Consider the following 18,701-nt stretch of genomic DNA (forward strand, 5'->3'; position numbering starts at 1 on the left):
CAGTAAAGCAATATGACCAGGGTCTTTCAGATGGGACATAAACAGATCGGGTAAGAGAGTGAGCTTGGAAGAGAGGGGTAGGTTGGGTTGTTAAGTATTCAAGGAGGAAAATATTGTTCCCATTTATGCCATTTTTGGTAAAATTTACCAAACTCGTTATTGAATAAGGCAAATTTAAGTTCGAGTTCTCTATGTTGCATCATAAGTTTGATAATAAAGGCTGCATTGGGTAGTGTAGTTTTTTTCCAGTGGTAGGCAATGGATTTTTTGGCTACCATACAAAGATGCAAGATTATGCGTAATAAAGATCTGTCAATGAGGTTAGTGTCCAAGGAAAGAAGGGCTAATTGTGGAGGAAGGGTGAATGGGGCTCCTATCAATTTAGAAATAATTGAGGAAATTTCCAACCAAAAGAGGGCCACAGTGGGGCAGTTCCAAAAGATGTGTAATAGGTCACCTTTATGGCCACAGTTCCTCCAACAGAGGGAGGAGTTGGATGAACTGATGTGAGACAGTCTTGCTGGGGTGTAATACCACCTGGAGCATACCTCCAGAAGGGACATGGAAATTGTTGATTGGTAGGATGCCGAAAAGGCCTCCTCCCAGTCGTCTATGGTGGCGGAGTAGCCAAGGGATTTCTCGCAGGTTATGAGAGATGCGTTTTTAACAAGGGATGTATCTTTGTTGAAGCTATTGTATATGAACTTATGGCTCCAAAAAATTGAATGGTTTGGATTAGTTAGGATTTTTAAAGAAGATTCTGAGAGTCTCAATTTGAGGTCAAGGAATAGTTTTAGATTTTCCCTCAGAATCATATAGTCGAGGAAAAAGGACGAGGGGGCGTTAAATTTATTTTTTAGTGATCTAAAGTCTAGGAATTTAGACCCATTGAAGATGTCACCAAGGGTTTGGATTTTTAAGTCAGCCCATGTAGGGGGTAAGTCTAGATTCAGAATTGAGTAGATGAATGGTAGGTTAATTCTTTTTTTTTAACTAATTATATGGTGCCCAGTCCGTGGAGGAGAGTCTCCTCTCCTCCACCCTGGATACCAACCGCACATAATCTGCTTACTTCCCGCATGGTGTACACAGCCCCATGCGGAAAGTAAGCAGATCAATGCATTCCTAGGTGTGCGGAGTCACCGCAATTCCGCAAATTTAATGAACATGTTGCTTTTTTTTCCGCAATGCGATTTTTTCGCGGAAAAAAAGGCAACATTTGCACAAGAAATGCGGAATACATTGTAAATAATAGGAGGCATATGTAAGCGTTTTTTTTTGCGTTTTTATCACATTTTTATAGCGAAAAAACGCGAAAAAAATGCGAAAAATACTGTACGTGTGCACATGGCCTCAAACTCATCTAGATTGTTGTGCAGATGCTGGCCTGTCTCTCTGCCATATTGCCCAAAACTGAATGCAATTGTGGAACACCAATGGGTGACATATGGATATCTGATATTTGACCACCTTTGGAAGATTATTATAATCAACATATTTGAAGATTGCCATTTGCTGCAGGTCTCACAGACAGGAACTAAGAATTCCTGCCATCCTGAAATAATTCTGCTGCCAATTTTATAATCCCTATCCTGAAAGGATACAAAATAATCGTCTGAAAAAAAAGAAGGGAAGTAAATATGGAGGGATGGAATTGTAACTGTTTCCTTTTTCTTACAGAGCAGTTCTAAAATTATGTTTTTTGTATTTTTTTGGGAAGCAAGGTTTACTGTTTCAAGTAAAAACAGTTCAATACAGTCTGAAGAACAGAGCTGTGTAGTACTTTGATAATATAGTACTATACCTCAATAATAGTGCTAGGTAATCCTGAGATAACAGTGCTCAGGTTTTTGAGACAGGCATCAAAGTCTAGAAGTGAATTATCTAGAGATGGGTAGTGGAGGCCCCAGGGAATATTCTACTTTTACCCTCTAGAACTGAAACATTGCACAGGACACAGAACAGAATATATAACAGGCTGACTATTGGAGTATACCTTTTAGGCATAGTTATCTGCAAAATGTTTGCTAAAATATATTGTATATATTCATACTTAAATTTGTATTTTTCATTGTGATGCACATGCAGTGACATATTAGCATTGTCACATCTGTGCCTGGAGTGGTCTTGTTAGTTATGTGCATGGGCTGGCTGGATACCCTTGTGATCACCTTTTGAACAAGTGTACTCTTTGCTGATGTGGTGATGATTTGGTTCAAATTTTTACACTGTTGCAATTTATAACAATAATGTAATTTCAATATACTCATATAATCATTTTTATAACGCTTTGTTAATCCGATAATTGCTACCTCTAAAAAGAACAAAGAAAAAAATAATGCTAACCACTATTAGGACCCATGAATAGCTACTGTTGTGTGAATTTATTCTGAGTGTCATAATTTAATTTAGCAGAGAATGTAGTGAGAAATTAGAAATAATTCTTTGTTGGGGGGAAATAGTGAATAAACGTAACTTTACCACTTTTGCTCTGGTTTACTTTCAAAGGTATTCAATCTACTATATAAAGCTGAATGTGTGTATGTGTGTGTGTGTGTATGTGTGTGTGTGTGTGTGTATGTCCGGGATTGGCATCTGCACCGTCGCAGCTACAGCCACAAAATTTTGCACAGTCACACGTCTGGACCCCGAGAGCGTCATAGGCTATATTGTGAGGCGAAATTTTAACCCCGCGCGTTCCAATTCACCAAACAATTTTGCCCCTATCTACATAATGGGGAAAAAAGTGAAAGGAAAAGTGTTGGAAGCGTCGCAGCTACAGCAACAAAATTTTGCACAGTCACACGTCTGGACCCTGCGAGCGTCATAGGCTACGTTGTGAGGTGAAATTTTAACCCCGCGCTTTCCAATTCACCAAACAATTTGGCCCCTATCTACATAATGGGGAAAAAAGTGAAAGGAAAAGTGTTGGAGGCATCGCAGCTACAGAAACAAAATTTTGCACAGTCACACGTCTGGACCCTGCGAGCATCATAGGCTACGTTGTGAGGTGAAATTTTAACCCCGCGCTTTCCAATTCACCAAACAATTTTACCCCTATCTACATAATGGGTAAAAAGTTAAATGAAAAGTGTTGGAGGCGTCGCAGCTACAGCCACAAAATTTTGCACAGTCACACGTCTGGACCCTGAGAGCGTCATAGGCTATGTTGTGAGGTGAAATTTTAACTCCGCGCTTTCCAATTCACCAAACTAATTTTCCCCTATCTACATAATGGGGAAAAGTGAAAGGAAAAGTGTTGGAGGCAAATTGACAGCTGCCAGATGTGAAGAAGGGGGACTTAAAGAATGAGAGCGATGGCGCAAAAGAGTATATACCGATCAGTTGCTAAGGTGGGGCCCCGACATGAGATACTCACCACACATGGGGATATGAACACACACACAAAATGCGCCACACACTACCACGTGCTTGAACACATATACCACCCTCAGCACACATTTCACCACACATACATCAACCTCGCCACATAAAAGTCGAAACACAAAAGTCGCCGCTCAAAACTCGCCACGCGCAAAACTCGCCACATGCAAAAACTAGGCTCACGCAAAACTCGCCACAAGTGCAAAACTCACCTCATGGAAAACTCGCCATACGCAAAACTTGCACACGTGGAAAAATTGCCACATGCACAAAATTTGCAACACATGCAAAAGTTGCCTCACACAAAACTTGCACATACTCAAAAGGCACCAGACATAAAACTCACCACGCGCAAAACTCGCCATGCGCAAAACTTGCTGCACACAACTTGCTACACTAACCTGTTACATGCAACTCAACACACAAAAAGTTGCTACACGCATGTTGCCACACAAAACTCATCTCACAAAAGTCGCTACATGCATGTCGCCACACACAACTCAACACACACAACTTGACAAACGAAACTCGCCCTAAAACACACACAAGTCTGGTATTAGCCTTCAAAAATAAAAATCTGATTAATAAGCAGACAAACTACAAGAGCAACAAATGTACCATATAGGAAATACAGCAGCTGTCAGTCACATGACCTGTCTATTATGTGTATGTGTGAGCTAATATATACTGCCAGGGGGAGGGCTTCCTGTTGGCTGGGAATTTATCAGGCTGCCAATTTATCTTACAAATACTGAGGTAAAAATACTGAGCAAATAACGTGTTAATGAGGTCTAATACAGGAGATCACACAGGTATATACTATATACAGGGGAGATGACACACAGATATATACTATATACAGGAGAGATAGCACACAGGTATATACTATATAGAGGAGGAGATGACATACAGGTACATACTATATACAGGAGGAGATGACATACAGGTTTATACTAAATACATGAGGAGATGACACACAGGTATATACTATATACAGGAGCAGATTACCTACAGGTATATACTATATACAGGAGGAGATGACATACAGGTATATGCTATATATAGAAGATGACATAAAGGTATATACTATATACAGGAGGAGATGACACACAGATATATACTATATACAGGGGAGATGACACACAGGTATATACTATATACAGGAGGAGATGACATACAGGTATATACTATATATAGAAGGAGATGACATACAGGTATATACTATATATAGGAGGAGATGACATACAGGTATATACTATATATAGGAGGAGATGACATACAGGTATATACTATATATAGGAGGAGATGACATACAGGTATATACTATATACAGGGGAGATGACACACAGCAGGTATATACTATATACAGGGGAGATGACATACAGGTATATACTATATACAGGAGATGACATACAGGTGTATACTATATATAAGGGAGATGACAAACATGTATATACTGAGGTGAAAATGAGAGGTGTGAGGTGAAAATGAAAAGGTGTGAGTGCAAAATGAGAGGAGTGAGGGAAAATAGTGTAGTGATTGGAAAATGACAGATGTGAGGTCGAAATGACAAGTGTTGGGGGGAATGAGAGGAGTGAGGGAGAAAATGAGAGGTGTGAGGGAGAAAATGAGAGATGTGAGGGGGAAAATGAGAGGCGTGATGGGAAAATAAGAGAAGTGACGTGCTATAACTAACCACAGATATTTACTATGCCCAGGCAACGCCGGGCTCTTCAGCTAGTGTATGATAAAAATGACAGTTTGGTGCAGCGGCGTGCTGAGCTGTCTGTGTTTTTATTGACAGTTCGGCCATCCAATCTGAGACTGGGAGCTGCTGAGCTCTTACCAGATGCTTCCTGTTACCTTACCTTGATTGCTCAGATATTTATCTGAGCTGGCAGTCCCAGATAGTTGCCAGCAGTAGCTTCAGCTTTTTGTATAGTTAGTTTTCTCTGTAATTTTTAGTGCCTTGCTTATTGATCTATCACTGCATAACCTTGGACCTCGTTCTGACTATTAATTTATCTAATCCTTTTGCTCTGATCATGACTACGCCTTTGTCAACAACAAAGAAGAGGTCAGACTGGACACCTCCACCTGGACGCAACCCTCATTTGGATAAGTATATAGACTCCTTCAGACATTTGATAAAATCCACCATCATAGATACTAACAGGAGACAAGCATCCAACATCAGTGCCCAGGAGAGAAAGGCCATACAGTCTCTGAAAACCAACAAAGAAATCATCATCAAACCTGCTGACAAGGGAGGTGCAATAGTCATGATGAACACATCAGACTATATGAGGGAAGCAAGCAGACAACTTATGGACACACACTACTAGAAAAAATTGGAGTCGGATCCTACACAGGACTATTACAAGGAACTAAAGAAGTTGGTATCTTGCCTGCCCGACGAATTCATAAGAGTCAATGACCTGATACCAGTAAGTCCAAGAACAGGGACATTCTACATGCTTCCCAAAATCCACAAATCTCGAAATCCATGAAGACTAATTATTTCATATGTGGGCACCCTTACTGAGCAGATATCTGGATGGGTAGAGGGTATTCTTAAACCACTGGTAAAGGATACACCCAGCTTCATTCAGGACACAACTGACCTATTGAATAAACTATCAGCAATAGGTCCTCTACCAGAAGGAACCATCCTGGCCACCATGGATGTGGAATATTTGTACTCCAATATCCCACACCAGGATGGATTAAATGCCTGCAAATTCTTCCTGGAAAACACAGGGACTGATGCATATTCTGTGGTGAAACTTATAAAATTCATCCTCACCCACAATTATTTTGAATTTAACAAGAAGATCTATCTACAGGAGACTGGCACAGCAATGGGAAGTAAAATGGCCCCACAGTATGCAAATCTTTTCATGGCCAAGCTTGAAAGCGACTTTTTATCCTCATGTCCCATCAGGCCTCTGGCCTACTACCGCTACATTGATGATATTTTAATCATCTGGACGGAGTCTGAGCCACAGCTAAAGACGTTCCATGAACAGTTTAATCAATTTCATCCTACCATCAACTTGACACTCAACTACTCCTGCACTGAAATTAACTTTTTGGACACCATCATTAAGCTGCAGAACAATAAAATAGAGATATCCCTGTATCAGAAGCCAATCGACCGTCCAACATACCTTAAATGGGACAGTTTCCATCCAAAACACATAAAAAATTCTATTGTATACAGCCAAGCCATCAGATACAATCGTATATTTCATCCTACCATCAACTTGACACTCAACTACTCCTGCACTGAAATTAACTTTTTGGACACCATCATTAAGCTGCAGAACAATAAAATGACCTTCGATGACGTCGCGGCTTGTGATTGGTCGCGTGAGCGGTCACATGACCGCTCAGCGACCAATCACAAGCCACGACGTCATCGAAGGTCCTTAACGCGCTCATTCTTAGAAAGGGAAGCATGGCGGTTGCAGCGGTGACAACCAGGGCGCGTCCGAGGGTAAGTATATCAATATTTTTTATTTTTATTCTTTATTTTACACATGAATATGGATCCCAGGGCCTGAAGGAGAGTTTCCTCTCCTTCAGACCCTGGGAACCATAGAGGATACCTTCCGATATTTGTGTCCCATTGACTTGTATTGGTATCGGATATCGGTATCGGCGATATCCGATATTTTTCGGATATCGGCCGATATCGGCCGATACCATCCGATACCGATACTTTCAAATATCGGACGGTATCGCTCAACACTAATCACAGCACAGTTACATTTGGTGACTTACCGCTGACGTTCTTTGTGATGGAGTTGTTCACTTTTCCGGTCTTTTCCATCTGGCCCAGACCAACACAACTTCTTCCACCCATGACTCGTCAGCAGAGAATACAACAAAGACACATTTCACTCCTCATATTTTCAGCACGTCACCATCTATTCCCAACCTGCACAAACTCCTCATCCTACTGGTACCCTAATGCTGCTGCCATATGTGTCCCTATTACTGCACATGCTGTGTGGTTCTCTGTGCCTTCTAAATTCTAAAGCAACCATCTAGAATAAAGTAATGCCAGGTGCAAGTGCCCTAGAAAACAGTGCCCACATTTTGCTCTCTAGAAAGTAATATTGCCCTGTGTGCCCCTTTGATAGTCACAGTAACCGATAGTGACAGTAACCTGAGTTCCCCTATAGCAATAAGTGCCCACTTTGCATTTAATAATGTCCCGAGTCTCCCCCTGTACAGCTCCTCTTATACATAACATGATGCCTCCTCACTGAAATGTATTCCCACACAGTATACTGACTCCTTAGTAGCCCCCAAACTGCTTGATGGCCCCAACACTGTGTGATGACCCTTCACTGTAATCCGCACACTGTTTGATGGCCATCCAGATAGCCTCCATATAGTATAATGTGCCAAATAGTCCTCAATATAGTATAATACATTCCCTATAGGCCTGTATAGTGTAATGCTTTCCCCATAGGCCTGCATAGTATAATGCACTCCTCATAGGCCTGTATAGTATAATACATTACCCATAGGTCTGTACAGTATAATGCACTCCCTATAGGCCTGTATAGTATAATGTACTCCCCATAGGCCTGTATAGTATAATACACTCCCCATAGGCCTGTATAGTATAATGCACTCCCCATAGGCCTGTATAGTATAATACATTCCCCATAGGCCTGTATAGTATAATGCACTCCCTATAGGTCAGTATAGTATTATACATTCTCCATAGGCCTGTATAGTATAATGCACCCCCATAGGCCAGTACAGTATAATGCACTCCCTATAGGCCTGTACAGTATAATGCACTCCCCAAAGGCTTGTACAGTATAATGCACTCCCCATAGGCAGCCAGAACTGTATAATGCACCCCCATTAGGCAGTCTGCATAGTATAATGCACCCCCATTAGGCAGCCTGCATAGTATAATGCACCCCCATTAGGCAGTCTGTATAGTATAATGTACCCCCATTAGGCAGCCAGTACAATATAATGCATCCCCATTAGGCAGTCTGTATAGTATAATGCACCTCCATTAGGCAGTCTGTATAGTATAATGCACCCCCATTAGGCAGTCTGTATAGTATAATGCACCCCATTAGGCAGCCAGTACAATATAATGCACCCCCATTAGGCAGCCTGTATAGTATAATGCACCCCCATTAAGCAGCCTGTATAGTATAATGCACCCCCATTAGGCAGCTTGTATAGTACAATGCACCCCCATTAGTCAGCCTGCATAGTATAATGCACCCCCTTTAGTCAGCCTGTATAGTATAATGCACCCCCATTAGGCAGCCTGTATAGTATAATGCACCCCATTAGGCAGCCAGTACAATATAATGCACCCCCATTAGGCAGCCTGTATAGTATAATGCACCCCCATTAAGCAGCCTGTATAGTATAATGCACCCCCATTAGGCAGCTTGTATAGTAAAATGCACCCCCATTAGTCAGCCTGTATAGTATAATGCACCCCCTTTAGTCAGCCTGTATAGTATAATGCACCCCCATTAGGCAGCCTGTATAGTATAATGCACCCCCATTAGGCAGCTTGTATAGTACAATGCACCCCCATTAGTCAGCCTGTATAGTATAATGCACCTCCATTAGGCAGTCTGTATAGTATAATGCACCCCCATTAGGCAGTCTGTATAGTATAATGCACCCCATTAGGCAGCCAGTACAATATAATGCACCCCCATTAGGCAGCCTGTATAGTATAATGCACCCCCATTAAGCAGCCTGTATAGTATAATGCACCCCCATTAGGCAGCTTGTATAGTACAATGCACCCCCATTAGTCAGCCTGTATAGTATAATGCACCCCCATTAGGCAGCCTGTATAGTGTAATGCACCCCCATAGGCAGTCTGTATAGTATCAAAACCTCTATATCTGCGGAACGAACGGAAGAAGCTTAGGGCGAAATGCGCGTCGGGGCGCACGAGGAAGGCACGGATATCTCGCACCCTACACCCCTCTCTCGGTCTATTTGGCAACAGCTGGCCCAAGGTATTTGATGATGCGTATATGTACATTGTACTTTGATTAAGGTTGGCACCCTTCCTTTGGGGACATGAGACATTGAATATAATATGCTGGGGTATATTTAAGACCCACGTAACCCATAATGGTGTTTACATTTTACATTCTATGATCCCTATTGGTGCTGTAACTCTATAATACAACATACCATATCACCCTTGGTGGCTAAGTTGTTGTGGCCATATAACCCTCACTATTACTGAAATTATATGAGATATTACAACATTCAAGTACGAGGGTGTATTGATGCCTTAAACTTACCGTATCAATATATTTGCATCTTGGAGTGCGATTTATGGTGTCCTTCAGTAACACTCTGCTTTTGTGATGTCCTTTCTGTCTTGTGGAATGTTTTAATTTTGTGAAAATAAAGAATGGTAAATTTTATTTATGGTTCTCTTCTTGCGGCCAATATGATTTAAGTCCGCGGTGGTTGTGGAAGTCTGTATAGTATAATGCACCTCCATTAGGCAGCCTGTATAGTATAATGCACCCCCATTAGGCAGCCAGTACTGTATAATGCACCCCCATTAGGCAGCCTATATAGTATAATGCACCCCCATTAGGCAGCAAGTACTGCATGATGCACCCCCATTAGGCAGCCTGTATAGTATAATGCACCCCCATTAGGCAGCCTGTATAGTATAATCCACCGGATAAAGAAATAACAATACTCACCTTTCTTCCTCCTTGTACCCACAGTGCTCTGTCATCTCCAGACAGCGGGCGCTGGGTACTAACATTATCGCTACCCCCTGTCAGTGTTGGTGTCGGTGATGTCATACACTGATGGGGGGATGATGGGAGAAGGAGCATAGCACTGCCTCTCTCATCAAGCTGACCTTGCAATGACAGGCAGGGGGCCCACGGCCCTCCACCGCCTGCTCAGGGGCCACACAGCATGCCAATGCAGTTACATAGCATAGCTCCGGGTGGGCCCCCTCAGAGCGCAGGGTCCTGGGCCATCGCACCCTCTGTCCCCCCGGTAGCTACGCTACTGCTTGGAGGGCAGGTCTGTCTGTTGCCGTGCGGGAGGAATCCCCTGCACGGCAACAGATTTTAACTTTTGCTGGTGTCGGCGTGCATCTGCCTCACTGGGCCCCTGATCCGCCAGGCTCTTTCGCAGTGGCGACCACTGCGACCGTGGTAGTTACGCCCCTGGCTCCTGAAGTCACATGTCCCTGGCCATATAAAAAGCGAACATCTTGCTTTGCTGGCGCCAATGTCTCAGTGTCACAGTGCAGAGAGGTCGCACATGTGCCAGTGCTGCTGTTGAAGGTGAACTTATTAGTTAAATAGTTAGGATCCTGTCCTGTGTGAAATCGTTCTTCCAGATTTCCAATTAAAAATCATTAGGCCTAATATTTTGCTGCAGCCACGAGGCCCAGTTAGCTACTCCAAATCTTTTGTGCTAAACCTGTGTTTCAGTGGCAAATCATAAGGCCAGATTTCCACTTAAAAATAGTTAGTAGTGATGAGCGAATAAATTCGGCACTATTCGTTATGCTGTTCGGGCTATTTATTACTCGGCGAGTAAATAGGTATTCGCCTTGGGATATTCGAGAGGCCCGCCCAGCATGTTTGGTGCTTAACTTGCAGCCAGTGAACATGCTGGGCTTGCTTGCCACCACAGTAATGCCGGCACCATTTTTGGTGTGGCATTACTGTGATTGACTGGCCTTACAGCATTATAGGTGTGATATTTAATGCCTGCCGGCGCCATCTTGAGAACATTGCAGCCGGAAACAGCATACTGAGAGCATAGTGTGAGCGTAAGGAGAGTGAAAGCACTGTATAGGGAAAGTTTGTGATTCCAAAAAGCTCTTTTAAGAACTACTGAGGGTGCAGATGAGTTCTTTGTTGGTGGAGACAGCGTAGGGAGAGATTTAATACCAGGGAGAGTGAAAGGCAGGCACCTGGGTGTAATCATTGCAAATACATTTTGCAGATCTCTGCTAGCTTGCATTTTGTTGTATAGTTTAGGAACATATTATGGGAATAGGGAGAGATAGGGTGGGTTTCATCTACTACCAAAATATACAAAGCAGATCTTTTTAGAGCCAAATAATATTAGTTAGTACCATCATATACTAAACCAATTTTTTTGGCGCTACATAATATTCCTGAGCACCGGCACATAAATTTTTTTTACAGCGAAATAATATTCGTCACTGCCAGCATATAGTAACATCCTTTTTAAAAGCTAATTGCTAAATAATATTCATCACCTATTGCTGAAATAGCTAATATTTATCTAACATTTGTGCTAGTGGCGCAAAACCTGCTGAACTACGGAAACGTCACAATTTACCATTGACAATAATTTTCCTTAGTCTGCTGTTGCCGTGTGTCATAAAGGGAATATAAAAAAATACACATTTTCTGTTACCTGTAAGTTTCCTGACTCTGCTGTAGCCGTGTGTAATAAAATTGATATCTGAAAAAAATACCAACACTTTGTTTGATGCAAGGAATTTGTACATAACACCACTGTGAGGGTACTTGTGAAAAATAAAGCCATGAATTTTTTTTCATAATGCATCAATATGAGAAAGGTTGACGTTAAGGGAGGTGGATGTGGTGGTGCCTGCTGTGTCACAGATCAGATGGCAACTGAATCTCGTTCTAGCTTCCTGCCAAAATTTGGTCAGTGTGCTACACCACTGTCGAACCCAGACAAGTGCAAGGATTTTATGGGTTGGATAGTAGACAAAGGATCCAGTGTGTGGACAAGCAGCACCACAAAGTCTTCCACACAGTCCAGTCTCAGTAGCCAAGAGGCTGGGACTCTGAATCTTCAACCTGGTCATCCTTCCTCCCCCCATCAAGAGTCTCAGGAAACATATGACCCCAACAATAGCCACTTCAAGGAACTGTTTATGTTCCCTTGTAATTATTAAGGCCTCTCAATGTACACCATTAAAGTGGGTCATGAGGAGGTTGAGTGCAGTGATGCCCAAACATTTGAGAACTCATAGCCAGGAGAAAACCCCATTGGGGAAGGTCAATTTATGTGTGAAGAGGTGGAGGATAATCATGATGCACAGTTGCCATCAGTTCAGCCTATAATCGCAACTCAGAGGGAGGATCAGATTGATAAATTGAACAACGACATGGTTGATTGATGAGGCAACTGATCCAACCTGGCACAGTGGCATACCTAGCGAGCACAGCAGTGCAGAAAGGGTTGAATCCATAGCATGAAAACAGGAAAGAAGATGTAGTGGTTTGACCAGAGAGAAAACTCGGTTAACTGTTCCACAGAGCCGCCCCACTTGGCTAGATAACAGGCCAAGGGTGCGTTGTTCCCCTGTATGGCAGCTTTTTTTCTGAAAGTCCTTCACATAAAACACCTGTAATTTGCAGCATCTGCCAAACCAAGCTAAGAAGAGGCAAGAACACAGCCAACCTGAGCAGCACCAGCATTCATAAGCACATGGCAGCCAAGCACCCCAGTAGGGGAGTGGAATGCCTGGGTACAAAATCTGTGCCTGATGGTGAAAACACTGCCCCTTCCCCTGTGTTACAGCTTTCCCAATCTGCTGTCCAGGAAGAAGGCACTGACGCTGATGCCTCCTGCGCACAACCTACAGTTGCACAGACACAACAATCAGCAACTGTATCCAGGTCATTGTCCCAGTGCAGCGTTCAGTTGTCTCTGCTCCAGACGTTTCACAGGAAGCACATATATCCACCCACCCACAGGCTCAAATGCTAAACACCCTCATTGCCAGATTTATAGCCCTTGGAAATGTTGCCTTTTCAACTTGTGGGAACTGAATCTTTCCACGACCTCTTGGCAGTGGCAGCCCCATGGTACTCAATTCTCAGCCACCACTATTTTTCCCGGTGTGCTGTCCCCACGTTACACAAGCACGTGTTACACAATATCAGTCGTGCTCTGGCCAATGCAGTCACAGGGAAGGTCCACTTAACCACAGACACATGGACAAGTTCTTGTGGACAGGGATGCTACCTTTCCCTGATGGCACACTGGAAGAACCTGGTTGAGTCTGGGACAGAGTCAGAGGGTGGGATATCACACATCTTACCCACACTAAGAATAGCGGGTCCAACTTCCATCAGTGTTTCAGTCTCCTTGTATTCCAGTTCCTGTCTCTCCTCTTCCTCCTCCTCCTCATCCTCAGCGGACCTAGCCTCCCCATCACTCCCCAGCTGGGAGGTCTGCAACACTGCCTTGACAAAGCAGCAACATGCTCTGGTGAAGCTCATATGTTTAGGTGATAAAGCTCACAATGCAGCAGAGCTGTTGAAAAGTATAAAAGACCAAACGGATCAGTGGCTCTCCCTATTGAACCTCCAACCAGTTCTGGTTGTGTGCGATAATGGGCATAACTTGGTGGTGGCTTTAAAGCTCGGCAAGCTGGTGCACGTTCCATGCATGGCCCACGTGTTGAGCTTGACTGTACAGCGGTTATAAAGCATACCCTGACTTTCCAGAGCTACTTGCCAAGGTACATCGTGTCAGCACCCATTTATGAAAGCCATCTCAGGTTTTCGCCGTTCTGGCTTCGCTGCAGCAGCGCTTTAATTTGGCTCGTCACTGACTGATTTGTAGGTCACAAATCAGTCAGTAACGAGGCAAATTAAGGTTGAATTCCAACATGTGGGCAGGTCGCCCACATGCTGGAATTCAACCTTTCATATGTTGGCAAGGCTTAGTGAGCAACAGAGGGCAGTATCTGAATTACAGCTTCTCAATGCCCGTTAGAGTAACACTGAGCCCCACACATAACAACTGCTGAGTTGGTGTGGATCGCTGACATATGTAGGGTTCTTCAAAACTTTGAGAACTGCACTAAGATGGTGAGCACTGATGAGGCTATTATCAGCGTTACATCCCACTGCTCTGTCTATTAAAACATTTGCTGCAGAATCTCAAAGAGGATTCTCTGAATGCTGAGCAGATGGCTATGGAGCAAGATTTTACTGTGGCTGATACCATACACCCCAGCCTCACACAATATTCTCAGGCCACATTGGGTGATGACGAGGAATAAGAGGAGGAGGAGGAACAGGAGTTTTTGGTCTGCGCTACAGAGCTTCATGCCTGTCCAGCATAGGAGCCTAAGAGGAGGAAGAGAAGGTGATGCATCGTGAGGAGGAGAGGATGGTTAGTGTTAGTCCTAGTGGGGACATTGAACGTTTGACAATTTGTAGTCAGCCACACATGGTACAGTTCATGTCCAGATGCTTTTCCCAAGACTGGAACACATTTTGTCCAACATGAAAAACTGGCTGCACACCTTTCTTGACCCACGGAACAAGGAGAAATTTCCTTCTCTCATGTCAAAGTTAGACGTGCCATTTTCAGTGCATGCATGAAGGAGGGTTGTTGTGGAAGATTTGCTGAAAAGATTACTCTCAGTCAACATTGCTGGCAGAGGTACCATCTCTTTTCACCCACAAGGATTACAGGGGAGGGTCACGCACTTCAGGTGCAATTCTGGGAGGGGGGTAATGTCCACCAATTGGGCCATTGTGGGTGTACCTATGACGAGGAGGGAGAAGTTGACCAAGATGGTGTAGGACTACATAAATGACCATACCAGCGTCCTTCCTGATTCTTCAGTACTCTTTAACTATTGGATGTCCAAGCTGCAGACATGGCCCAACCTCTCCTTGTATGCCTTGGAAGTGCTGCCATGCCTTTCCGCAAATGTGTTGTCCGAACGGGTTTTTAGTTCGCTAATGCAATCATAACGGATAGGTGCAGATGCCTGTCAACAGAAAATGCAGACAGGCTGACTCTTCTAAAATTGAACAAGGGCTGGATATCCTCCGACTTTGTAAGCTCTACGGATGACAGCAATGTAACGTAAATGCAGCCCAAATGTTTTTTTTTTGCGATGTTGTGTTAACGTCCATGTCTTATTAATCAAACCCATTTTGTTCAGGAAATCACATCTTACTCCTAATGCTTCTGCAACAAGTACTTAGTGGTCATATACTGTATACCCCATGTTGGTAATGTTTTTTTTTTCATTTTTGGAAACCTTTTGTGCAATGATGAAACTTGTTCTCCCTATCTCTACCTATTGTAATAATGGCAAAAGGTATTATGAGGTCCCCATCACAGTCTCTTTCAGCGTGTATGATACAGACACCTTTTTTGAAAACTTTTGTACATTGTGCAATAGTCAAATTTCTACTCTCAATCTCTATATATTATATTTTTTTTTATTGTGTTGCCCTTCTCACGGTCCCTTTAACCCCTTAATCCCATATGACGTACTATCCCGTCAAGGTGACCTGGGACTTAATTCCCAGTGACGGGATAGTACGTCATATGCGATTGGCCGCGCTCACGGGGGTGGGGGGGGGAGCGGCCGATCGCGGCCGGGTGTCAGTTGACTATTGCAGCTGACATCCGGCACATTAACACCCGGCACACTGCGATCAAACATGATCAGAGTGTTCCGGGGGCATAGGGAAGCATCGCGCCGCAGGGAGGGGGCTCCCTCCATGCTTCACTGAGACGATCGGTACAAGGCGATGTGCTCACCTTGTACCGAGCATCTCCTCCCTGCAGTCCCCGGATCCAAAATGGCCGCAGGGCTACTTCCGGGTCCTGCAGGGAGGTGGCTTACCAAGTGCCTGCTCAGAGCAGGTGCTGGTAAGCCAGGAGCAGTGCACGTCAGATCGCTGATCTGACACAGTGCTCTGCAAAGTGTCAGATCAGCGACCTCTCACTATAGAGTGATGTCCCCCTGGGACAAAGTAAAAAAGTAAAAAAAAAATTTTTTAAATGTGTAAAAAAAAATTTTTTAAAAATTCCTAAATAAAGAGAAAAAAAATATTGTTCCCATAAATAAATTTCTTTATCTAAATAAAAAAACAAACAATAAAAGTACACATATTTAGTATCGCCGCGTCCGTAACGACCCGACCTATAAAACTGGCCCAATAGATAACCCCTTCAGTGAACACCGTAAAAAAAAAAAAGAGGCAAAAAACAACGCATTATCACACTGCCGAACAAAAAGTGGAATAACACGAGATCAAAAAGATTGATATAAATAACCGTGGTACCGCTGAAAACGTCATCTTGTCCAACAAGAAACAAGCTGCCATACAGCATCATCAGCAAAAAAATAAAAAAGTTATACTGCTCAGAATAAAGCGATGCAAAAATAATTATTTTTTCTATAAAATAGTTTTTATCGTATAAAAGCGCCAAAACATAAAAAATAATCTAAATGAGGTATCGCTGTAATCGTACTGAACAGAAGAATAAAACTGCTTTATCCATTTTACCAAACGTGGAACGGTATAAACACCTCCCCCAAAAGAAATTCCTGAATAGCTGGTTTTTGGTCATTCTGCCTCACAAAAATCGGAATAAAAAGCGATCAAAAAATGTCACATGCCCAAAAATGGTACCAATAAAAACGTCAACTCGTCCCGCAAAAAAAAAGACCTCACATGACTATGTGGACTAAAATATGGAAAAATTATACGTCTCAAAATGTGGTAACGCAAAAAATATTTTTTGCAATAAAAAGCGTCTTTTAGTGTGTGACGGCTGCCAATCATAAAAATCCGCTAAAAAAATGCTATAAAAGTAAATCAAACCCCCCTTCATCACCCCCTTAGTTAGGGAAACATAAAAAAATTTAAAAAATGTATTTATTTACATTTTCCCATTAGGGCTAGGGTTAGGGTTAGGGCTAGTGTTAGGGCTAGGGTTAGGGCTAGGGTTAGGGCTAGGGTTGAGGATAGGGTTAGGGCTAGGGTTAGTGTTAGGGCTAGGGTTAGGGCTCGGGTTAGGGCTAGGGCTAGGTCTAGGGTTGGGGTTAGGGTTGGGGCTAAAGTTAACGTTAGGGCTACAGTTAGTGTTGGGGCTAAAGTTAGGATTAGGGTTGGGGCTAAAGTTAGAGTTATGGTTGGGGCTTGGATTACATTTACGGTTGGGATTAGGGTTAGGGGTGTGTCAAGGTTAGGGGTGTGGTTAGGGTTATGGTTGGGATTAGGGTTACGGGTGTGTTTGGGATAGGGTTTCAGTTAGAATTGGGGGTTTCCACTGTTTAGTCACATCAGGGCTCTCCAAACACAACATGGCGTCCAATCTCAATTCCAGACAATTCTGCGTTGAAAACGTAAAACAGTGCTTCTTCCCTTCTGAGCTCTCCCGTGCGCCCAAACAGGGGTTTACCCCAACATATGGGGTATCAGCATACTCAGGACAAATTGGACAACAAATTCTCGGAGCAAAAGAGGGGAGAAGCCAGCGCAGCCTAAGGTTAAGACGCAATACATAAAGTGCAAATGCACATATTAATTTCCAACTGTATTTTCAAAATGAGACATTTAGCAAACAATTGATCAATTCTTTGAGCCACCCCGCCTCTTCACGGCAATCTCATATTGGGGCAGTCCTACACTACGTTTTTTATATTCTCGGGTCCAATTTCTCTTGTTACCCTTGGGAAAATAAAAATTTGGGGGCTAAATAAACATTTTTGTGGGAAAAAAATTAATTTTTATTTTCATGACTCTGCGTTATAAACTGTAGTGAAACACTTGGGGGCTCAAAGTTCTCACAACACATTATTAGGACTGGCGGAACGCACTGAGTAAATATAGAGATGTTATTTGGTGCGTTCGCAGCCTGGGGTCCACTGTGCAGGAAAAGAACCTGCTGCTGGCAAATGGCGGCACAATATGGCTGTAGAAGCGAACTCTGTTGCTTCACAGAGTCGCTATAAGGAAAGGACTGTGTCCTGTTAAACTCCACAGGAATACACAGTAACTTCTGAGCAGATAGCAGCTTGTGGTCACGCAGTCCAGGAGGCAAACATACAATCTCCTCACCGGAGGAGCTGGTATTCTAGTGGCTTATTTCAGCCGGGGCCCTGAAAGCAAACACACAATCTCCTCACTGGAGGTGCCAGTATTCTAGTGGCTTATTTCAGCCGGGTCCCTGAATACACACAAGCGTGACCACACTGGCGCAAAACTCATGTCATGCATTGATAACAGCGCATGGCCGTGCGGCCATGCGAACCTTATATAGCTGCAGCACGTACAGGACCTTCCTAGAAGGACCAATGAGAGGCTGCCACAGAGCCTGAGGGACTACAGGACCTTCCTGGAGAACCAATGGTTCTTGCTGCAGTTTCTGAGCATGTGACCCTCGATCTCCAATGAGAGATCTTACCCTGGGCATGCTCGGAAGGGGAAAAGCAGGACTTAGTCCCAAAAACGTCTGCTCGCCGCTTCCCAACACTGGCTTCA

At 43.4% G+C, this 18,701-nt stretch overlaps 3 protein-coding genes across 7 annotated transcripts in view; all 3 read right to left on the minus strand.

The window, feature by feature from the left end:
* The window catches only part of LOC138670016 (immunoglobulin lambda-1 light chain-like), a 348,412-nt gene that overhangs the window by 168,676 nt on the left and 161,035 nt on the right, over positions 1-18,701 (minus strand). The window lies entirely within an intron of this gene.
* LOC138669991 (immunoglobulin lambda-1 light chain-like) overlaps positions 1-18,701 on the minus strand; it is a 773,781-nt gene that overhangs the window by 161,835 nt on the left and 593,245 nt on the right. The window lies entirely within an intron of this gene.
* The window catches only part of LOC138670007 (immunoglobulin lambda-1 light chain-like), a 310,472-nt gene that overhangs the window by 152,808 nt on the left and 138,963 nt on the right, over positions 1-18,701 (minus strand). The gene's annotated exons all lie outside the window — the stretch shown is intronic.

Source organism: Ranitomeya imitator, chromosome 1, assembly GCF_032444005.1.
Source record: "Ranitomeya imitator isolate aRanImi1 chromosome 1, aRanImi1.pri, whole genome shotgun sequence".
NCBI lineage: Eukaryota > Metazoa > Chordata > Amphibia > Anura > Dendrobatidae > Ranitomeya > Ranitomeya imitator.